This window comes from Panthera uncia, chromosome B1, assembly GCF_023721935.1.
Source record: "Panthera uncia isolate 11264 chromosome B1, Puncia_PCG_1.0, whole genome shotgun sequence".
NCBI classification, from domain to species: domain Eukaryota; kingdom Metazoa; phylum Chordata; class Mammalia; order Carnivora; family Felidae; genus Panthera; species Panthera uncia.
Window position 1 is genome coordinate 171,995,402 of NC_064811.1, and position 25,577 is coordinate 172,020,978.

The 25,577-nt window shown below is 36.7% G+C and overlaps 1 protein-coding gene across 2 annotated transcripts in view; it reads right to left on the bottom strand.

Moving 5' to 3' along the window:
• Positions 1 to 25,577, bottom strand: part of NRG1 (neuregulin 1) — a 1,105,519-nt gene that overhangs the window by 1,038,680 nt on the left and 41,262 nt on the right. The gene's annotated exons all lie outside the window — the stretch shown is intronic.

The window sequence follows — 25,577 nt, forward strand, 5'->3', positions numbered from 1 at the left end:
ATACCCACATATAATAGACTGCAACTGGACCCCTATCTTACATAGACACACACAATGGAATATTATTCTGCCATTAAAAAAAAAAAAGAGGGGCACTTGGGTGGGTCCATCAGTTAAGTGTCTGACTTCAGCTCAGGTCATGATCTCGCAGTTAGTGAGTTCAAGCTCCGTGTTCGGCTCTGTGCTGACAGCTCAGAGCCTGGAGCCTGCTTCACCTGGAGAACATTCTGCTTAGTGAAATAAGCCAGGAAGATAAAGACAAATACTGTATGATATCATTTATATGTTGAATCTTAAAGAAGAAAAAATTGAACTTGTAAAAACACAGAGCTGAATGGTGGTTTCTAGGGTCTGGGAGTTGGAGGAAATAGGGAAATGTTGGTCAAAGGGTACAAAATTTCAGTTATAAGATGAATATAAGTTCTGAGGATCTAATGTACAGCATGAGGACTACAGTTAATAGTGTATACTTAAAATATTCTGAGAGATCTTCAGCATTTTCACTACACACACATGCACACACCACACACACAATGTGAGATAATAGATGTGTTAATTAACTTGATTGTAAGTAAATATTTCACAACGTATATGTATATCATATTCTCACTTTATAACTTAAAATACAGACAATTTTATTTGTCAATTATACCTCAATAAGACTGTGGGGGGAAAAATAGCTAAATACTTACTACATGTAAAAAAAATTACATCTAATTTAGGGAAGGTATTTAAGAAGTATTAATTCAGCAACACTGTACAAATAGCCTAAGAGCAGAGAGCTGCTAAAGAAAATAATCTCTTTTCTTTTATGGAAATAAACTAAGAATAGAAACATTTGAGAATAATTCATTGAAGATGTCTCAAAATTCAGATCCCCAACAAAAAGAACAAATGAATAGGAGAGAAGAGAATGCTACATATATCCTCAGCCCACAGAGTTATCTATTTTAAGTCTACAGGCCAGGGTTTTTTGGTTTTTTTTTTTTTTTGTTTGTAGTCCCCTGGGAATATGGACATCAAACTGGAGGATCATAGCTCCTTTAACGCCTCCCTATAAGCTCATCAACTGTGTGCTAATAGTTCATACATTTAAGCAAGACGTTCATAACTCACTTTAAATGGTGCCATTGTCCAACAAATTGTTTGAAACTTTTTAAAATCTTCAGTGTTCCATAAAAATAAAAGCCTTTTCAAAATAATTGAAACCAGTAATGCAAAACAAATGTATTTCCTTGATAAATTTAGTTTTAAGTAAGCTTTAATTTATATGCTAAATTTTTTAATTTAGCTCAAGTTTTGGTAGAGACAAGTTTATTTTAATTGTTGGCCTTCAAAATTCTAGTTTAGGAATAAACATCTGCTTTCCAATTTTCTGCAGAAAATGGGTAAATTTCTGTAAGTTGTAAATGAGGGCTGGAGACATATTGTACTGTTTCTGGAAGAGTTACAAAATTACAGCAGACACTTTATGTGAAATCTGTACGAGAGATCCAATAGCATGATATGTGTTATCCTTTAATTTTCACTGGAGTTCTTATCTATTTTTTATTTAAGGTATGTTTTGAGCTATAGCGTTCTTTCCATCAAAACATAGCTATTTAGCGTGGCCAAATATTCCTCTTTGGAACACTTGTTGAATACCCTTATAAATTGTCAGCTCTTTTCATAGCTTTATAGAGATTCACAAAACAAATGGATCCTTTCCACAAGACGAAAGCCTCCCAGTGGAAAAGCATAAACACAGCCTCAGCCCATCTATATTGGAGGCCTCGTAAACAATTTGACAAATAATAGCAATATACAATGTGCATTTCTTCAGCTATATCCTTTGGAGGAAATCAACAAAACTTCCAGAGATTAAAGTTATAGCTGTTGAGACATTATAAGAGGTAACATTCATCTTTTGCAAACACCTTAAGAAAACAGAATTCTGAGAAAATCCAATCCCCACTACAAAAATTTTTTCTTCCTTCAACAGTGATGGCAACATTCATGAAGGCACTGCTAAGCATGTTTGTATCCACCAGAACCATGCAGTCATAGAATCTGGGTAACAATGGCCACTGGCCATTAAGATGATTGAAAATATCCACGAATTGGAACTAAGCTGATACAAAAATGTAAAACACAGATGATAATCACTGATACCTCTGAAAATCTTCAAGAATATTTTCCTAGGGGGTGTGAGGTCTAGTTTCTTCTTCAGTCTATCTTTGAAAGTATTACACAACTACCATGTAATGATGTCTAACCCTTCTAGTAATGTTCATGATTCCATGATAGAGAGTGGGGAAGGATGAAGAAACACACACTTTAATAGAGCCAGTTAACTTGCTGGACGCTCACAGCCAGTGGGGAACCAAAATTAAGATCTCTGCCCAACTGTTTCAATTGCTCATTATCAACTCAATAATGCAAGGTTCAATCACAAAATAGCAAGTCCCAGAGTCCTGAGAAAACCCTAAAGAGTACTTCCTATAGCAGCAATTCTCAAACTCTAAGGTACAAAAGAACCACCTGCTGAGCTTGTTAAAACAGTTTCTGGGGGCCTGTCCTGGTCTAATTAGTAGATCAGGTGAGGCCCATGAATTCACACTTCTAATACTGCTTGGTGCCAGGGCTACTGTTCTAAGGAAGGCACTTTGAGAATTTTGCCCCACCACTACTAAATCAGAATTTGCATTTTACAAGATTTCCATGTGATTCACATGAAACTTGAGAAGTATTGTTTTAGAGAATGAGTAAATGGGTTTTTTTTTTTTCCTTCCTCCTGTGCTATCAGGATAGAGGATGAGGAAAAGGACATTTTCAAAACAAAACAAAACAAAACAAAACCCTAAAACTAAGTGATTCAAGTACACTCTTCATTAGGAAGCAAGCCTATTGGTTTGCCTTGCTCACTTTTCTCAATGAAATATCACTCTCTCCTTCCCTTATCACCTCTTCTTCCTTACTTTACCTTACCTATGGCCTATGAGGACGCAGAGATTACATTTGGACTTCAGGTCTGCAAGCTGTGAATTTTCTGGGAAAAATCTAGATTCATAGAATTGTTCTCTATTCAATAAAAATTAATTGACTGTAAACATGAGACACCTGGGTGGCTCAGTTGGTTAAACCCCCAACTCTTGGTTTTGGCCCAGGTCATGATTTCACAATTCATGGGATCGAGCCCCACATGGGGCTCTGCGCTGAAAGCACAGAGCATGCTTGGGATTCTGTCTCTCCCTCTCTCTTCCCCTCAGCAGCTCATATGCATGTGTGCATGCTCGCTCACGTGCTCGCTCGCGCTCTCTCTCTCTCTCTCTCTCTCGCTCTCTGACAAAATAAATTGATAAATAACTTGAATTATATTGACACTAAAAGAACTGAGTTTAAATTATATATATTTATAAAAGTTTCATGTAAAGAAATTCACAGAAAAATCATCTTTTATCACACTGATGTGGGATTTAGAAACATGGTCAAAAGAGTAGGCAATGTCAACATAGTGGCCTTCTATGGTTACCTTAGGCCTCAGAGATATGAGAAGAAAGCCTCTTGGCTGATTTCCTTTATATGTAATTTTAGGTATAACTAAATGGACTAGACCAACTGAGTCACACAGAAGATAAACATGCCATCACATATAGCCTTTACATAGACGAGAAAACAGAAACAGCAAGACTTTGGCAATGGTTAGTGCCTGAATTCATGAGACCAACAGCACTTAGTGCTCGTTGATTCATGCTGCGGTGGGTTCAGCAGCTCCAGCAGCAAAATGGCTTGTCTACTAATATGCTACAGAGACCAAAGAGCCCTTAGTCCATTCAGAGACTGCAGGAATGTGATTTGAACTAGCAAACTTCTCCCATTCCACTACAATAACCCATCTCCCCTTGTCTTACTTACCTAAAACTGCTGTGCAGACCTCATTTTCCAAATTATTTCCATGATCAATGAACTTCTTTCTAATCTAAAACCTGACACATACCTGAGTAGATTTCAGGTCTGTTAAGCACCAGGAGCAAAGGAAGAGGACATACAAAAACAGTCTCATTTTCCCTGAGAAAGTGAACAGACTGGAACAGAGCCCTGGACCCAGAGCACTGAACCAAGGTTCTAACACCAGTTTTTCTACTTGAAGCAATTCCCTTGGCCTCCAAGGGCCTTCTTCTTTTTTTCAAAATGATATTAAGATACTTGCAAATGGGGTCGCCTGGGTGGCTCAGTCGGTTGAGCGACTGACTTTGGTCAGCTCATGATATCACGGTTTGTGAGTCTGAGCCCCATGTCAAGCTCTGTATGGACAGCTCAGAGCCTGGAGCCCACTTCAAATTCTGTGTCTCCCCCCCTCTCTGCCCCTCCCCTGCTCATGCTCTGTCTCTCTCTGTCTCAAAGATAAATAAAAACATTTTTAAAAAATTTTTAAAAAGATACTTCCATATCTAAAAGTCTATGGTTATGCCAGGTATCTAAGCCACTGGAAAGCCAAAGGAACAGCTGGTCAGCAGCAAATGAAAAACCGCAATCTGTGAGGAGCTGCAGTTACCCAATCCCCACCCAAAGCACCCTAATTCCAGGTCAGAACATGGTAATTTGGGCTGCCCAGGAAGTGTGCTGTGGACTAAGAGATATTCACATATGCATGCTTCCTAATTTACTCAGTCAAAAGTCTTTGATGACTACCACCCAGACCCTGAAATCAGGATTTCCATCCATAGGTACAGAGACTAAAATATGACCCAGAGGGTTAAAGTTGCCTCCAAAAGTCCACAACTGCTTTGAAAGTGAAGGCCTCGTCCACCCTTACTCCCACGACATCTGGCAAGTCTTTCTTAGAAGCAAATCGGAATACATTTTAGAAAAGACTTGGATAATTTCATTTATACACATCTCTGGGAGTTTCTACGTGGAGGCTCATTCTTTGAAGATCATAGAGATTTTTTTTTACTAAAAGAACCACCTATGTCAACTATCTCTAGATGATGTGCTTCACGGAAGATTAAGAGCAGAAAACTAGAGGGACCAATTTTTGTTTATTTCTAAAAAGCCAAACAAACCTTCCAAAAATGGTTATCTGTCATTTGCTTTCTAAGCATCCATGCCCCCTTTTGATAACAGCCACAATTTTCATTTGCAAGTCATTTCTGCTGCTCTGATCAGTGGACCCATGTCTTGATTCTAATGGTTCCTTTTCCTCTAATAATCATGTTTTTTCTTGAATCAGTTTGCAGATTTAAATAAAATTGACCATTAAGATCTGAAAATTTTAAAAAGGACAGAAAAAGAAGGCATGGAATGTCCTCTTCTTAGTCTGATTGTTTTCAGATATCCCTATAGAGCTAATGGAGGTGAAAGCTGCAAAGGATTTGAAGGGTCCTTCCCTTGCATAGAAAGACTTAGGCATGTAGTGCAAGGTCATGCAATGTTGACGTCAAGCAAAAGAATATAACCAGATCTTTCATCTAAGTATTGGTGTTGGGCGGGGGTGGGGGTGGGGAATCTTGGACAGCTATGCACTAGCTTTTTTTCTTTTTTTTTAAACATCAGAACCCTGATTTTTATTCAGAAGCAAGGCTTTAAAAACTATAATTCCCCCGTCTCTCTCGTGTGGAGATATAGTAATGTGACTGTGTTTGGGCCAATGATTTCTCAGAACATGTGTTATGCTGGCTTCCAAAAAGGCTCTGTAAAATATCCAACTTGATGAAATGAAGAGGTCTGATTAGATCCTTATTTGTAGCATTAGGGAAAGAAGTCTTAACAACCACCTATTTCAATAAGCCACTAATGCAAGGAATGTCTTAAGGAATTGAGAATTGTTTGCAAATGCACAAAACAAAGAAATAATCTTCCCTACATGTTAAATTATGTATCACTCATAGTCTGCAGATTATATCACAGTATTCATAACGATGGATGTCACCAGGTCCTACTCAACAAGAAGAGTGGTTCTTCCACACCTAAGACTGTACTGGGTAGACCACTGGCAGACTGTCAGCTTGAAGGACTAGAAGGCACTCCAAGTTCAGCAAGAATCTGCTTTCACAGAATCTGTTCTGTTCACAAATCTTCTTTTATCCTTCATCCTAAAAACCAAACTCAGCGTTGTACTGATATTATATTATATATTATATTATATTATATTATATTATATTATAGTCAAGGTTTTTAGAAACTCCTGGTTAAAATGGGAGTGTGTATTCATATTAAAAATGAATATTTCCATATCTACCTTTCATCTTTAGTTAATGTGGTGTGCACTAAATAAGCCAAATTTTTAAAGGAAAAGATGTGATGCTTCCTAGTAGTTTCCATTTGATTCAAGCATCAAAGACCCATACTAACACCTCCCATCTTTTTTGGTTTTTTACTTCTCAATTCCATATACCACGATTCTTGTGACAACTTTCACTTCAGCCAATATAATACCTCACAGGAGGCAGGCACTCAATAAATATTTGTTAAGATGGTTTGAACATAACAAACATATTAACCAAATATTATAGAAAATTAGCCTAAGGGTTCTTCTCTAAAAGAAATTCCTAGTTAAGAAGCCTCTTTTCGATCCTGACACCTTTTTTTTTTAACGTGTTCTTTATTGCCAAGTAAAAGGATATATATAGCCTTGTTGGCTAAAGAGTACCCTTCCCCACATCACTGGTATCAAATGGCCATAAATCACAATTTGTCCTTGTCATGAGAGAAACTGCGTCAACTTGAGCTTGTAGGCTTTATAATGCAGCCGTAAGGGTAAAATCAGACAGAAAACTTCAGTGTTTGGTTAAGAAACACGGCTATACAGAAGCAGGAAATATTAAGGGTGGGAATAAGAAACCCATTATATCTCTGCACAACAGTAAACTCCTGGATGGAAGTCAGGGTCAGACTGGTCTACTGTGGCTTTCATTTGAGAGGGTTTAGTTTTGCCTGACGAAAATATAAACCCAAAGCTCTGTAGTTGTAGTGTCAACATGTGTATTATTATTATTACTTTGGGTTGCATTTCCTTTCTGCACCGGAAGGGATGTTACCCATTCAAAAGTCTTAAAATTCAAATTATTGAATAGGCCACTGGCAGACTGGAGAGACATGGAATCAAGTTGACTTTTAAGAAAATAGGTGCATGTCTCCTATTTTTCCATTAGTTCCACTATGACAATTTTCAGAGTCCAAATAAATTACAGAATACACACATGTACTCTTACTTAATACTTCACATGCCTTCTAAAAAATCTTAGAAGACTCGGGGAGTCCTGTATCATTTCTTTGGGACTAGAGACACTGCCAAGGACTGCAAATGGATGATGCACAAAAGAGCACTCCAAAACGAATTCCTCCGCTTTCCTGAGCCAAAGGAAGGGAAAAGAAAGAGACACTCTCAAAATAATTCTCTACCAACAACATTCAAAAAACACAAATATTTTCAAGACAGTTAGGAATTGGTGGCTAGATAGCAAAGGGTAAAACGACTTGGAATTGATTATGGGATCACTAGAAAGATCTGATATGTTCACTGAACATTCAGATCCTCAAAACATGAGATGTTTTCTTTGAGAAAGAAAGTGAAACTACCAAAGGATTACCAGCTGCAGGATTTCAAATGCAGTTATAGGAGCACTGGTCTCCAATGACTCAATTTGCAAAGAAAAATCTCCCACACAACCCACACATTAGACAAGATGACATATACGCATATTTCAAAACACCTTAAATTTTGGATGAATGGCCTTGAATTCTGGCTTGAATTTACCTCACAGACAATAGCTTGCCAGAGAAAACTTTACAGAGTTGGATCCTATTATTTTACACACCAAATCCACGGATCAAAATCAATGCATCTGGATAACTGAATACATCTGTAATTAGTGATGAGCATTAAAACTGAGTATGCTAGCGGGTGCCTGGATGGCTCAGTCAGTTAAGCATCCAATCCAGCTCAGGTCATGATCTCACAGTTCGTGGGTTCAAGTCCCACATCAGGCTCTGTGCTGATGGCTCAGACCCTGTAGCCTACTTTGGATTCTGTGTCTCCTTCTCTCTCTCTGCCCCTTCCCTGTTCGCATTCTGTTCTGTCTCTCAACAATAAATATTAAAATTTTAAAAAAACCGAGTATGCTAGGAGTCTTGACTTCACTATTATTCAATTTATTTGTACTGTGTGAAATGGCTTTCCTATTGTGAGTGTGGAATACATAAAACTGTACCTTTCTGAGCTGCCATGCATCTACACATCCCTGCACACCCAAAGGGCAGTGTGGTACAATGGAAGGAGCCTGGGCTACAACCAGGAACAGCTCTGCAATGATCTTGCTGAAGCTCTGCGCAGACTAGGTGACTGATCTAGGCATAAGTTGTTAACTTATTTAACAAACATTATTTGAACTCATGTGAATACAAACCAGTCAGAAACACAGCTTCACTCGGCTGTGAAAAAGGGAAAATCAGACAGAGTTTAAAGAAATGGTTTTAGAATTTCATGAGGCAATGAAAGCACATTGTATCCAAGTGACACAGTCCCACTCCTCCTCCTCAAGTCTCAGCCACAGTGTTAGATCTGATACCCACTGCAGCGAGCGCTGTGAAAATCCCATCACATTTGCCACCACTAGGTGAAGCCTCTTCTCTCCTTGTCTGTAAAATCCATTAAGGCCAGGATTTTCTTCTTTCTAGCACATAGATACATCCTCCGAATCTGCATAGGCATCGGCACATGGTAAGCACTCAACTAAATACTTGTTGAATGAATAAAGTGTCTTTTAATACTTAAAATTACTCTGGATCAACAATACTTTTGCCATTTTAGTTAGAAGACTGAATAATGAGATACACTCTGTCCATAAAATCACATGATCAGCCACTTTCAATTCCTCGGTGTACAGACTCTTAAATCTTCTAATACTGTATCATTATATCATTCTTCCCAAATAATTGTTACTTATATCTATCAGTTATTAGTTAAATAATAAAATCCTCAAACCATAACATCTCCTTCCTATTCCACCATCGTTAAGGAAAATAAAATATTTGAACTTAGAATGGCTTGTTTTTAAGAAAACTCATTCTCGGGGCGCTTGGGTGGCTCGGTCAGTTAAGCGTCCGACTTCAGCTCAGGTCATGATCTCACGGTCCGGGAGTTCGAGCCCCGCGTCGGGCTCTGTGATGACAGCTCAGAACCTGGAGCCTGTTTCGGATTCTGTGTCTCCCTCTCTCTCTGCCCCTCCCCTGTTCATGCTCTGTCTCTCTCTGTCTCAAAAATAAATAAACGTTAAAAAAAAAATTTTTTTTTTTAAAAAGAAAACTCATTCTCTAACTATCTACATTAGGTTACTCCTAAGAAATTCTCTCAAATAATTTCCTCCAACCTAAATTCCATACTCTTTTCCCCAAATAAGAAGCTAAATAAACAATCAAGAGTTATGTTTAAAACATGGAGGTAAACATTTCCCTAAAACATTTGTTCAAACAAAATTTGGACGATTTTGTTTTAAGGGCAGCAAGATAATCATGCCTAGTATCTTTCAGAAGATCCTTGTAGCCCCCTAGCCTGGGACGCTAAATGAAAAAGACTTGGGTCACATGCCCCAAACGTCACTAGGCTCCACTCGCTGTGAGTCATTATTTTCACACACTGGGTCCCAACTATAGATGCCCTTATAGGCGTCCTCTGCAAAACAAAAACAAAAACAAAGCTAGAGCTTGGCTAAATCACAAGTTCACATTTATAGAATGATAGCTTCCTCACAGGCCTTCCCTACAAGTCATATTCCAAAACTGACCATCTAGTCTCTGTTCCTTCTTCAGGAACAGTCTCTCCCTTGCCACATATATAGTCTTCTCCACCAGAGGAATGGATGTACATCTAGGCACTCAGCATATTGTGTCCTGCTATGCCAAAAGGATGTCATATGTTTAACTTTGTAATTTAACGATTCTCTACATTCAGAAGTGCCAAAACCAAAGGCTGAAAGTCTTAAATGACAAAAACCAGAATGTGATCCCTAGTCAGACTTCCCATCTAATACTGTTTCTGGTATACACAGTGACTTTTAAAACATAGAGCATGATGATTTATAGTGAAGGCATCACTATAGTACACAGAGTATTTATTTCACTGTGCCTCACCTCCCTCCTACTCAAAATAGAGTGGGAGGCTCTAAGGTACTTTAAAACTAGCGTAACTTATGACAAAACAGTCACAAGTCATAGAGACACATGTCAGTCACTGATCATGTTATCAATACTTAAAGTGTCAAATTCTCTAAGGTGAAAAAGTCAAAAAGAGCTTCATTCTTCCTCAAGGAGAATCAGAAACTAGTATGTTCAAGAGAGGATTTCCATAGGAGAGCAGCCCCTGTCTCAGACAACACCTACAATAAACATGTTTATGAGCAAACAGTATCAGAAAAGCATATTGTGAGTCTTGGAAACAGCATATGCCTCATTTCATGGGGGTTGCTATGGTGCTAGGCATTCTTTTTTTACTGCATCACAGAGAAATAACTGTAAAACGAGGGTCTATAACCAGCATATAATACAATAAACAACAGCATCAACTTCTGCATCCTTGTTGTAAATGGTTTCCCTATGCTTTAATTGAAAATGTAAATTTAAATGCCTTGCGTGTTTTCTCAAAATAGTTCAGGACAAATTCTCTTCCAAGGAAGATTTCTGTATTTACCATCTCCATCTAATACCCAAACATTAGAATTTATAAATCATAAATCAGGGAACCCCGCCCCCAATACACACTCACACTACTTAGTAAGAGAGGCGGTATGACAACAAAGTCCCTGAATGAATCAGTGAAACGCAGAGAGGGGTGGCACAGAGCAGCAAGGGCGGGCATCACAGCCTTTGTCCTACCGTTCAGCTAAGGCCTTTCTGAAAGCCTGTACTAAAAATAAACGAAAACAAGAAGCAATAACACAGTTGACATAACTTTCCTGAGGCTAAATATATAACAGATCTCAAGTAATGGGCTATATCTTCAGGGAATTTAAAACTCTCATAAAAAAAAAAAAAAATTCAAGTTTCACGTTCAAGAAAAGGCTCCAAGTTACAAATGAGTCTTCTTAAATTGCTGGTTCCTATTCACACTTCAACCTTAACAAACGTTTCACTACTTCCTTCAGTCATTTTGGACTCTTCTGTCTGGAAAACACTCACATACCTCCCCACACTGAGTCACTACTTCTCATGGACAGCTCAGCACCCATGTAATCAAAACTTAATTCACTTTAAAAGATGTGAATATTTAAGAACAATGGCCATCCAAGTCATAGAACCTTCATCCACATCAAGGCAGCTAAGTTTGTGAGTTCAATTTTCTACTCCTCTCCCACAGTGTCAGAACTCAAGTTTGTAGATATTTCTACTTATTCGGTCTATTGTTTAATGAATTACCCTCTCAGAAGACATAGTAAGATGGGAGTCAAACAGAACTTCAATAACATCATATTACATTTCCCAACTAAACTATTTATGTACATTTCCATAAATATCTTAACTTTGTACCCTAGGATATGAAATCCTTGAAGAAAATGTCCACATCTTCTCTACTCTAGCAAGATACATGCTCAACACAATTTCCAAATTAACATTAATACCAATTAGGACCATACACAATGTTGAAAATTCTACTTATAAATTATCAAATATGTGCAAACAAAATCACATTAATAAAAATCAATTCGTTTTAAAGTTGCAAAACTACTTTAGTATGTATAAATACTAAATAAATACATATATGGGATAATTTCTAAAATTAGTCGTAACTCCTTATTGCTACTCTATATTCACAAACAATGAAATCATCAATCATAAGAAATAGATTCATCTCTATACAGAAGGGTCATTTTTACACATTTTCTCCAACAATTAGCCACACTAGCGTATTTAGTACCATGAAGATTAAAAGTAGTTGCGTTGAAAAACAAATTCTTCAACTTACTAAAATGAATGTGTATTCTTTTTCTTATATATATTTATAGAATAGAAAAAAAGACAGGTCTATTTTTACTCTAATCTCCATGACTCTCCACCTGTTCACTGATGAGATGAATGAAAATTGATCCTTTTTTCACCTTTTAATATATTGTACCAAGAGAAACAAGATTCACCATTACATAAGATATATACTAGTATAAAACAGTATACTATTTTACCTCTCCTTTGTGCATTTACCCACTAAACAAACATCTGTTGCCCACTATGACCGAACAGTGTGTTGGATACTGGGGTTCCATCTAAGCCTCCTTATCTGGTTTCCCCTCCTTGCCCCCATCTCTCAAGCTAGATGTCCCAGGACTCAGCCCCCAGTCTCATTCTCAAGTCAGTCTACGCCTGCTTATTTGGTGGTCTCAGTCTCCTGGTTTAATCAGCATCTACTGTATGCTGACAACTCCCATATTCATATATACTGCAGACCTCTTTCCTGAACTCCAGATCCATATATGGGATTGCCTATTCTTCTGTCATTAGATGTCTTACAGTATCTCAAACTTTTAACACTCTCAACACTAACTCCAGATCTTGTCCATCAAGCCTGCTCCTCTCACAGCCTCCCCTATCACAATTGATGGCAACTTCATCCTTCCAATTTATCAGGCTGAAAACTTGAAGTGATCCTTAACACCTTTTCTGTCCTATCCCACATCCACACTATCGACAAGCCTATTGTCCCCGTCTCCAAATGACAGCAAATCCACAATGACTTCAACATCACTTTCACTGCTACCACCTTGATCCGAGCTACATAATCTCTCTCCTGTAGGACTTCAATGGGGTAGTCCCCCACTTATACCCTTGGCATCCTTCAGTCTGTGTTCAACAATGTAGCCAAAGCCACCTACATGAAGTCTCCTTGAATAGTCCTGGAATGTTCCTACCATAGAGATTTTATTGTGGCTCCAACACAATTTCCCCAGTGATCCACATAAGTAACTCCTAAGTCCTTAAAGTCTTTAATCAAATATCATCCTCCTAATGAGGTCTACTCAGATAACCTATTTAAAACCTGCAAACCACCCCTGCCCCTGGCACTCTCAATCCTTCCTGACCTGGTCTAGTTTTTCATTCATCACCTCTCAGAAATAGGATGTCTTCTCCCACTAGAGAACTGAAATCTTTTTTTCCCTACAGATATATCAGAATGTTCAGAAAAATAACTGGCACATCAAAAGTGCTTAATAAATATTCATTGAATGGACACATAAATTGAAGTTAAGAATATAGCCCTCACCTTCAAGTATATCCCCCCAAAAAGTGGGAGAGAGACCAGGAAAGTAAAGATTGCATTTCATTAGTAAGGACTACCATAGAAGCCAGCATGAAAAACCATGCAAGAGTATAAGACGTACATTTTTCTAACCAAGATGATTTTGCCTATATGATTTCTAAGCTTTATTAATAGCATATAAATTAAGGAACAAGAATTATGTATTGAACTACATATTTGCAAATCCATTTTCTCTTTTCTTACTTAACTGATATCATCTGAGTAAGAAGTAGAAACAGCTAGCCTGGTTTCAATGAGGGCACTGTTTTACCAGTGTACCATGATCGGCAGAATAACAGCCCTCCAAAGATGTCCACATCTAACCCTGTGAATAGGTTATGTTACATGGCATGCAGGAAGTAACACTGCAGATGGAATTAGGGTTCCTGATCACATGACTTTAAAATAAGATTATCCTGGGGGTGGCTGGATGGCTCAGTCACTTAAGTGTCTAACTTGGGCTTAGGTTGTGATCTCATGGTTCATGGGTTGAAGCCCTACATGGGGCTCTGCGCTGACAGTGTGGAGCCTACTTGGGATTCTCTCCTTCTCCGCCCCTCCCCACTCTAGTTCGCTTGCTCTCAAAATAAACAAAAACTTTTGGGGTATCTGCGTGGCTCAGTCAGTTAAGCGTCCAACTTCAGCTCAGGTCATGATCTCACAGTGAGTTCAAGCCCCGTGTCAGGCTCTGTGCTGACAGCTCAGAGCCTGGAGCCTGCTTCGTATTCTGTGTCTCCCTGTCTCTCTACCCCTCCCCTGCTCATGCTCTCTCAAAAATAGACGTTATAAAAAAAATTTTTAAAAACATAAATCTTATTCAAATCTAATCATTATTTTTTTCTTTCTCTTCCCTGAGAAGCATCTTTTTTCTACGCTGTTACTTCTCTGTTACTCAACTACTTAGTGCATTTAGTGATTTCTTTTTTTCCCCCAGAAATACTCCTTTCTAACAATAAGCTACTAAAACCAATTTTGTAAGTAGATATAAAAAGGATACATCCTGAAGAGCTTTCCTAAGAAGGAATCCAAAGGTACCTTATTTGGTACAAAAAAGTGCTGCAATAAAGTAAGACAAAGTCAAATATTAACAATTTACTGAACATAAAATCTGATTATATAAAAAAGTACCTCTTCCTAAAACTTCAAAATATTAACAAATGGGGCACCTGGGTGGCTCAGTTGGTTAAGTGTCCAACTTTGGCTCAGGTCATGATAACGCTGTTCAAGAGTTCAAGCCCCACCTCAGACTCTGTGCTGACAGCTCAGAGCCTGGAAACCACTTCAGATTCTGTGACTCCCTCGCTCTCTGCCCCTCCCCTGCTCACACACTCGCTCTCAAAAAATAAACATTTACATATATAGTTAATAAATAGGACAGCATGTAAAATAGAAGTGTCAGATGTAGCTAGACCAAGATGTTAATGTTTAATGTTTATTATTGTTGAAATGACAATTCTAAAAGAAAAAACTACCATCATTTTCTTAACAGCATATAATTTATTTGTAAAAGTCAACCCTAAAAAACACATGAATTCCATCATCATCTCAGGAAGCAGATTCTATGCCAATTTTTCCTAAATGCTAAATGACACAGGCAGCAATAAAATATGCAGAGAAAGAAACATGTCACAGAAAGATGTGACAATTTTGATAAATGATGATAAATTGTGATGTAGAATGGCAGTTTGTAAGCTGCTGTTTTCAAAAACATGTGTTTTAATGATGATTTTGCCAAACAAAATTTTGGAGAGATATTTTGTATAAAACCACTGACAAGCAAAATCGATACCTTATTAAAAATTAGAGTACACTGAGCTTTATATAAAGTCATAGTTCTACTTTGAATGAAAATGCTTTTGAGATCCAGTCAGTTCCTTAAATGTTAAATATAACCTAACCTAGCAATTCCATGCCTAGGTATAAACCCAAGAGAAATACAAACATACACTCACACAAAAACTTGCCTATGTGTGCTCATAACAGTATTAACCATAATAAGCAAAAAGTGGAATCAACCCAAACATCCATCAACTGGTGAATGGATATACAAAACATATCAATGCAATACAATGTTATTCAGCAATAAAAAGAATAAAGTACTGGTACATGCTATAATGTGGATGAATCTTAAAAATATAAAAAGTTAAGGAAGCCAGTCACAAAAGACCACACATCATATGAGCCCCTTTATAAGAAATGTACAGAGTAAGAAAATCCATGGACACAAAAGTAAATAAAGTAGTTGCCTAGAGTTGAGAGTGCAGAAGATATGGAAAGTAATGACTAAGAGATGTTGGGTTTCTTTTCGGGGTGATGAAAATGTTCTAAGATTGTGCCTGGTGATGGTTGCACAACTGTGAATTGTATGCTTCAAATGGGTGAACTGTATGGTATGTGAATCATAGCTCAATAAAGTGGTTAAAAAATACCAGTTTAAAAGACTGGTTATGTTGTAGCTATTTATAATTTACGTAGACTTTTATGGAGTATAAATCCCTAATTATCAACATGCTTATTACTGTCCCCAAAAATTCACATTATTTTTTTCATATAAAAACATCTGCCTATTCCACTATAAATACTACAGGTTATGAAAGGAAGAAAATGCTTCTAAAATTAAATGGTATTTTCAAAACAGATTTGTCCTTAATATATTTCATTTGGAAGATCTGCATGTGAATTAATCACACTGTCCATTAGCCATGGTTACATTCTGAATCTCAGATATATATTCCCCAATACAAAAGCCCATCAACAAACCATTCCCCTCCCAGCACAAGCTGCAGAGACTAAAATTTTAATAATTAGCTTGAATTTTACAAAGTAATATTAAAGAGGCAAAACTGTAAGAAAAATAACCATAGGAAGCTCATAATTTTATAACAGAAAATATTTTTTAAATAAGCTCTACGCCCAGCATGGGGGCTTGAACTCACAACCTCAAGGTCAAGAGTCACATGCCCTACTGACTGAGATAATCAGGCATCCCTAGAATGGAAAATATTTTGAAGATTCATCCACTTCAGGATTACTGAAACCTCAACACTTGAGAACTATTAACTTTATAATATTCTCCTATGTAATATTCTTCACATTATTTTGGCTTACTATTTCTATTTACATTAAGTTCAAGCAGATTTTTCTCTTTTCTAAAATTTAGCCATATTTGAAACAATAATGAACTAATAGTCTTGGTAAGCTACGTTATTCTAAAAAACATTAAAATAGGTACACAGTGATATTTAAAATGCTGACACATCTCACTAAAAACATCCTGCACATGATCAGTCTTTAACCAGCACACTTTGGGAAAAGCTGATCTAGTTTTATGGATGAAAAAATTAAACTTACTAGTGGTTCTTAAAATTCTGTGTACATCAGGATTACCTAATAGGCTAGTGTTAAAATTGAGATTGCTGGGCCCCTCTCCCAGAAGGTAGGTCTGGGCTTAGGTCTGAGAATTTACTTTTCTAACAAATATCCAAGAAGTACTGACATTGCTGGTCCAGGGATGACTTTTCAAGAGCCACTGACTAAAACCAACTTAACCTTAGAGTCAAACCAGAACTTAAACTAGAACTCAATGTTCTCTTACTTAGATGCTCTATAATTATATGCTCTATCAAAAATGCTTAAATTTCAGGGGTGCCTGGGTGGCTCAGTTGGTTAAGTGTATGACTTTGGCGCTCAGGTCATGATCTCATGGTTTTTGAGTTCAAGCCCATGTCAGGCTCTGTGCTGACAGCTCAGAGCCCTGAATCTGCTTCAGATTCTGTGTCTCCCTCTCTCTCTGCCCCTTCCCTACTCTCTCTCTCAAAATAACAAAAAAAATTTTTTTTAAATAAAGTTTAAATTTCACTGAATATAACTTAATTTTATTCTTTCAATAAAGGTGATTATTAAATACTAAATAAAAGATCAGGTTTTTAAACTTTAAAGGCTTCTTAAAAGAGTTGTTATAAAATAGTAATTAATAAAGGTTTTAGAAAAAGAACACCACAACCCTCTTTAAGGACGCCCACATCCATGTTTTTGTTCACATACCCTCCCTTACCCCTCTAGATAAACACTATCCTCTCTTTTGTTCCTTATCATTCACTTGCTTTTCTTCATAGTTTTATCACAGTTGTATCTCAAAATGATCTATTGTTTAGGTTGTGTGTTTTGAGCTTTACACTGTATCGTTTTTCATGCAAATTGCTTTTTTATTCAATATCATGTTCTGAGATGCAGCCCTGTGGTTTTTATCAATAGTTCACTGTTTTCATGGCTGAACAGTATTTCATCTACAAGGAGAAAACTCTCAAACCATTTATCTTTTTATTTTGAAAAAATTATAGGGATACAGGAAGTTGCAGAAATAGTACAGAAATGGCCTGTGTGGCCTTCACCCAGTTATCTCCAATAGTTACATCTTACCTAATTACGTTACAATATCAAAACCTGTGCATCAGCTTTGGTACAATGTATGTGTGTAGTTTTATGGCATTTAATCACACAGCAACTCTCAATTTTTAAAATCACTCTTTGGATAAATGTCTGAGGGTTTTTTTCCCCTCCAATTAAAAACAATGATTCTGGGGCGCCTGTGTGGCTCAGTCGGTTGGGCATCCGACTTCGGCTCAGGTCATGATCTCGCAGTCCGTGAGTTCGAGCCCTGCGTCGGGCTCTGTGCTGACAGCTCGGAGCCTGGAGCCTGTTTCAGATTCTGTGTCTCCCTCTCTCTCTGACCCTCCCCCATTCATGCTGTCTCTCCCTGTCTGAAAAATAAACATTAAAAAAAAAAAAAATTTAAAAAAAAAAAAAAAAAAAAAAAAAAAAACAATGATTCTAACTATCACAAAAACCAAAATCCAAACACTGACAAAACCAAATGCTGGCAAGTATGTAAAGTAACAGGGACTCTCACTCATTGCTGCTGGGAATCCAAAATGGTACAACCATTTTGGAAGACAGTTTGGCAGTTTCTTACAAAACTGAATATATTCTTACCATATGATCCAGCAAATGTACTCCTTTACCCAGAAGAGTTGAAAACTTAGGACCATGCACAAACCTGCACATGGATGTTTACAGCAGCTTTTTCATAATTACCAAAACTTGGAAGCCACCAAAATGCCCTTCAGCAGATCAATGGATAAGCTGTTGTATATCCAGACAATGTCATATCATCCAGCACTAAAAAGCCCTCAAGCAATAAAAAGGCAAAGAGAAATCCTAGCTGCATATTACTGAGTCAAAGAAGCCAATCTGAAAATGCTACATACTGTATGATTCCAACTATAGGATTACCTGGAAAAAGCACAACTATGGAGACAGTAAAAAGAACAGTGGTTGCCCAAGGAGAAAGGAATGAATAGGTGGAGCATATAGGATTTTTAGGGCAGTGACACTTTTCTCTAGGATACTATAATGGTAGATAATGTCATGACACATTAGTCAAAACCCATAAAATGTACAAAGCCAAGAATAAACCCTGATGTGAACTATGGAATTTGGGTGATGATGATGTGTCAACGTACATTCATCGATTGTTATGAATACACTTCTCTGGTGAGCAATATTGATTATGGGAGAGGCTGAACATATAGGGGGACAGGCAATATATGCAAACTCACCCTCAATTTTGCTGTGAACCTAAAACTGCTCTAAAAATGAAGTCCATACACTTTCAGCTATAAGATGAATAAGGTCTAAGGCTCTAATGTGTAAAATAGGAACTATAGTTGATAACACTGAATTGTGTAATTAAAATTTGCTAAGGGATGCTTGGGTGGCTCAGTTAAGTGTCTGACTCTTGGTTTTGACTCAGGTCCTGATCTCATGGCTTCGTGGGTTCAAGCCCTGTGTCAGGTTCTGTGCTAGCAGCACAAAGCCTGCTTGGTATTCTCTCTCACCCCCTCTCTCTGCTCTCCCCCACTCACATTGTCTCTGTCTCTCTCAAAAGAAATAAACTTAAAAAAAAATTGCTAAGAAAACAGAACTTAAATGTTGTCACTGAAATATACATGTATATGATACATATAAATGATATACTTACAAGTTTGTAGATAAAGAAGTATATGAGGTATTATTCAAGTATAACTGACATATTTGTTTTGTGTGTATGGCAGTTAGACATTTATATACATTGTGAACTAATCATAATAAATCTAGTTACCATCTGTCATCATACCAAATTAATATTATATTTAAATTTTTTAAGTTTAATTATTATGAGAGAGAGAGAGAACACATGCAAGTGAGGGAGGGCAGAAAGAGAGAGTGAGAGAGAGAGTGAGAGAGAGTGAGAGAGAGAGAGAGTGAGAGAGAGTGAGAGTGAGAATGAGAGTGAGAGTGAGAGTGAGAGTGAGAGTGAGAGTGAGAGTGAGAGAGAGAGAGAGAGAGAGAGAGAATCCCAAGCAGGCTCTGCGCTGTCAGCACCAAGCCCAATGCTGGGCTCAAGCTCACAAATTGTGAGATCATGACCTGAGCGGAGATAAAGGGTCAGACACTTAACTGACTCATTCACCCAGGTGCTCCAATACAAGATTATTGACAGTATTCACCATGCTGTATACTACAATCCCATGACTTATTTTGTAACTGAAAATCTGTACCTCTTGATACTTTTCACCTATTTTGCTCTCACCAATCCTCCTCCCCTGTGGCAACCACCACTGTGTTATCTGTATCTATCAGTCTGGATTTCTTTCATTTTTTTTTTTTAGATTCTACTTATGAGTGAAATAATGCAGTATTTGTCCTTATCTGACTTATTTCCTTTAGCATAATACCCTCTAGAGTCCATCTATGCTGTCACAAATAGCAAGACATAATTCTTTTTTATGGCCGAGTAGCATTCCATTGTATATGTACATACAAATGTATAAATAAAACATACATCTTCTTTATCCATTCATCTATCAATGGACACTCAGGCTGTTTCCATATCTTGGCTATTTTAATTAATACTGGAATAAAACAGAGACATATTTATCTTTTGGAATTTGTGTTGTTTCTTCAGACAGATACCTAAAAGTGGAATTACTCAATCATACAGTAGTTCTATTTTTAATTTTTGAGAAAACTCTGTTTTCCATAGGGGTTATATGAACTTACATTCCCACCAACGGTGCCCAAGGGTTCCCTTTTCTCCACATCCTTGCCAACACATTTGTTATTTCAATAAAAGCCATTCTGACAGGTATGAAGCAGCATCTCATTGTGGTTTTGATTTATATTTCCTTGATGGTGTGATGCTGAGCATCTTTCCATACATCTGCCAGCCATCTGTATGTCTTCATTAGAAAAATGTCTATTCAGGGGTGCCTGGGTAGCTTAGTCAGTTGAGAATCCAACTCTTCATTTTGGCTCAGGGTCATGATCCCAAGGTCATGGGATCAAGCCCTGGGTTAATTCATTCATTCATTCATTCATTCATTCATTCTCTCTCTCCCTCTCCCCCCCCTCTGCCCTTCTCCCCGCCCCCTATCCCCACCTCCCAATCTCCCTCTCTCTAAAATAATTTTTTTAATGTCTATTTAGATTCTCTGTCAATTTTTCAATTGAATTTTTTTTGGCTACTGAGCTGTAGGAATTCTTTATATATTTGGATATTAACACTTTATCAGATAAATAATTTGCAAACATCTCCTCCCATTCAGTAGTTGCCTTTTCATTTTATTGATGGTTTTCTTCACTGTGCAGAAACTTTTTGCTTTAATGTAGTCCCAATAGTTTATTTTTGCATGTGTTGCCCTGGCCTTTGGAGTCATATTTAAAAAGCAAGGCTATGACTGATATTGAGGAGCTTACCACCTGTGTTTTCTTCTAGGAACTGTGTTAAACTTTCAGGCTTTACATTCAAATCTTTAATTCATTTGGACTTAATTTTTGTATACGGTATAAGATAGTTGGTCCAGTTTCATTATTTTGCATTTAGCTCTCCATTTTTACCAACATCATTTATTGTTGATGTATTATATATTCTTGCCACCTTTATGGTAAATTAACTGACCACATAAATAGGAGTTTCATTTCTGGTACCTCTAATTCTGTTCCATTGATGTATGTATTCTGTTTTAATGCCAATAGCATATTGTTATGGTTACTATAACTTTGTAGTATAGTAGAAATCAGAGAGCATTATGCCTTCAACTTTGTTCTTCTTTCTCAAGATTGCTTTGGCTATTCAGGGTCTTTTGTGGGTCCATAGGAGTCCTGGGATTTTTTTCTTCTATTTCTGTGAAAACGGACACTGGAATTTTCAAAGAGATTGCATTGAACCTATAGATTTTTTAGGGGCACTATAGACATTTTCATAATATTAATTATTCCAATCCATAAACATGGAATATATTTCCATTTATTTGTGTCATCTTCAATTTTTTTCATCAGGTCTTTTCACCTTCTGGGTTATATTTATTCCTAGGTATTTTACCTTTTCTGATGCAATTGTGAAGGGGATTATTTTCTGGTTTCTCTTTCTGATAGTTCATTATTTGTATATAGAAATACAACAGATTTCTGTATATTAATTTTGATCCTGCAACTTTACTCAATTCATTTATTAGCTCTAACAGATTTTGCTGGAGTCTCTAGGGTTTTCTATATATAGCATCATGTCACCTACAAATATAATAGTTTTACTTCTTCCTTTCCAATTTAGATTCCTTTTATTTCTTTTTCTTGCCTAATTTCTGTGGCTAAAGTTTCCAATACTATGTTAAATACTAGGGGTTGGGGATAGTGGGCATACTGGTCTTGTTCCCAATCTTAGAAGAAAAGCTTTAATTTTTCACTGATGATGTTAGCTGTGGGTTTATCATATACGGCCTTTATTACATTTAGGTACACTCCCTCTATATTCACTTTGTTAAGAGGTTTTATCATAAATGGATATTAAATTTCATCAAGTTCTTTTTCTGTATCTATTGAGATACGTTTTCTTTCATCTTGTTTATATGTATGTTTATCACATTGATTTGTACACCTTGAACCATCTTTGTAACCCTGGAATAAAACCCACTTGACCATGACATAGGACCCTTTTAATGTACTGTGGAATTCAGTTGGCTAATATGTTGTTCAGGATTTTTTCATCAATGTTTATCAGATATATTGGCCTGTAATTTTTTTTTTTTTTTGTGGTCTTATTATCTGGTTGTGGTATCAGGGCAATGCTGGCCTCATGAGTTTGGAAGCCTTCTCACCTCTTCAATTTTTCGAATAGTTTGATAAGGGTATGTATTAAATCATCTCTGAATGTTTGATAGAATTCACCCGTGAAGCCATCTGATCCCGGACTTTTGTTTGTTGAAAGGTTTTTGACTACTTATTTAATCTCTATACTAGTAATGCGTCTATTCAGATTTCCTATTTCTTCATGATGCAAGATTAGAAGTCTTAGAAGATTCAATTTATCCATTTCTTCTAGGGTGTCTAATTTGTTGGTGCATAACTGTTCATAGTATTCGCTTATGAGTCTTTGTATCTCTGAGGTATCAATTGTAACTTGTTCCATTTCTATTTGTTTGAGCCCTCTCCCCTTTTCTCCTGGTGACTAGCTATAGGTTTATCAATTCAGTTTATCTTTTCAAAGAGCCTGTTCTTAATTATATTGATCTCTTGTATTCTTTCTAGTTTTTATTTCATTTACTTCTACTCTGATCTTTATTATTTACTTCCTTCCACTAACTTTGGGTTTCACTGTTTTCTTCTTTTTCTAGTTCTTTGGTGTAAAGTTAGCTCCTCTTATTTGAGATATTTCTGGTTTCATGAGGGAGGCATGTATTGCTATGAATTTCCCTTTTATAACTGATATTGCTGCATCCTGTAAATTTCTGTAAATCATATTTCTGTTTTCATTTGTCTCTAGATATATTTGTATTTCTCCTTTGATTTCTTCAATGACCCATTGGTTTCTTAGTTGTATACTGTTCAATCTCCACATTTTGTGGCTTTTCCTGTGTTTTTCCAGTTGATTAGTAGTTTCACACCTTTGAGGTCAGAAATGATGCTTGATATGAATTCAGTCTTCTTGAATTTATTGAGATTTGTTTTGTGGCTTAACATGTGATCTGTTCAGAAGTAAATTCCATGTGCACTTGAGAAAAATGTATATTATGCTACTTCTGGCTGGAATTTTCTATATATACCTATTAAGTCTATCTCTCCTAAGGGGTTAAAGCTGATGTTTCCTTACTTATTTTCTGGATGATCTATCCAATAATGTGAGTGGGAGTGTAAAGTCCGCTATTAATTGTATTGCTATCACATTCTCCCTTTAGGTCTGTTAATATTTGATTTATAGGTTTTGGTGCTTCTATTTTGGATGCATATGTATATATAAATGTTCTATCTTCTCACTAGATTGACCCCTTTATCATTAAGTGATGTCCTTTGTCTTTTAATACTGTCTTTGTTCTAAGTCTATTTCATCTGATATCAGTACAGCTATACCAGCTTTCATTTCTTTTTCATATGCATGGAATATCTTTTTCCACTTCTTTACTTTGTCTGAACATGTCCTTACTTCTGAAGTGAGTCTCTTTTATGCAGCATATAGAGGAGTTTGTTTTTGTTTTTAATCTATTCAGCTACTCTATCTTTTGGAGAATTTAGTCCATTTACATTTAAAGTAATCATTGATAAGTGTGTATTTATTGTCGTTCTGATAACTGTTTTCTGGCTGGGTTTTTTTAGTTCCTCTTTGTCTCTTCTCTTGCTCTCTTCCCTTGTGGTTTGTTTCTTTGGTGTGATGTTTGTTTATTTTCTACATTTACTATAAGTTTTTACTTTGTAGTTACTATGAGGTTCATATACAGCATCTTATGTATGTAATAGTCTATTTTTTTTAAGTTGATTTATTTTGAGAGAGAGAGTGCCAGGAGGGGAGGGACAGAGAGAGAACGAGAATCCCAAGCAAGGGGGCTCAACTCCACCAACTGTGAGATCATGACCTGAGCCAAAATCAAAAGTCAGAAACTTAACCAGCTGAGCCACTGAGATGCCCCTGTAAATAGTCTATTTTTAAGGTGACAGCAACTTAAATTTGAATAAACTCAAAAATGCTACATTTTTATCCCCACACACATACATTATATAGTTTTGAGGTCAAGTTTTATGTTTTTATATAGCTCTTAATTATTATAGTTTTTGTTATTTTACTTTGTCTTTTGACCTAGATACTAGCTTTATCAATTATTAATATACCATCTCACTATATATTTACCATTTACAGTAAGATTTTTCCTTTCATATGTTTTCTTCTCATTAGAATCATTTCTTTTCAGGTTAAAGAAGTCCCTTTAACATTTTTTATAAGTCCTGTTTAGTAGTGATAAACTCTTTTAACTTTGCTCATTTGGAAAACCCTTTCTCTCTCCTTCCATTCCCAACAATAATCTTGCAGGGAAGAGTATTCTTTGTTAGAAGTTTTGGGTTTTTGTTTTTTATCAATACTTTGAATAGGTCATCCCACTCCCTTCAGGCCTGTACTTTCTGAAAAATCTGCTGGTAGTCTTATGTGGTTTCCCTTGTACATAACAAGTTGTTTTCTCTTGCAGCTTTTAAGATTCTGAACTTTTGATATTTTAATTATAATGTATCTTAGTGTACATTTCTTTAGGTCCTTCTTTTTTGGAGCTCTCTGGGATTTCCAGACATGAATGTGTGTTTTCCTCCCCAGATTAGGGAAGTTTTTAGCCATTATTTCTTCAAATAAGTTTTCTGCTCCTTTCTCTCTCTCTCTCTCTCTACCTTCTGGATCCTTATAATGCAGAATTTGTTCCCTTTGATATTGTCTTTTATGTCCCTTCAGGTATCTTTACTTTTTGTTGTTGTTTGATATTGTCTTTTATGTGCCTTAAAGTATCTTTACTTGCTGTGGTGTTGTTGTTCTGTCTGGGGAAGTTCCATTCCTGTCTTACAGCTCACTGATCCATTCCTCTGCATCATGCAGTCAGCTGTTGAACCCAACTGGGGTATTTTTCAGTTCAGTTATTGTATTCTTCAGTTCAGGGACTTCTGTCTGGTACTGTCTTATATTTTCTCTTTGTTGGATTTCTCACTGTGTTTACATATTCTTCTCTCTAGTCCAGTGAGCATCTTTATGACCATTTGAGCTCTTTTTCAAGTAAATTAATTACTTCCATCTCATAAAGGTTTTTCTGAGCTTTTGTCTTGTTCTTCCATATGGTATATAGCCTTCTGTCTCATTTTGTCTTATTCTCTGTGTTTGTGTCTATGTATTAGGCAAAACAGCTACCTCTCCCAGTCTTGAAGGAGAGGACTTTTGGGTCTCAGAAGCACAATTGTCCCTGACCGCCAG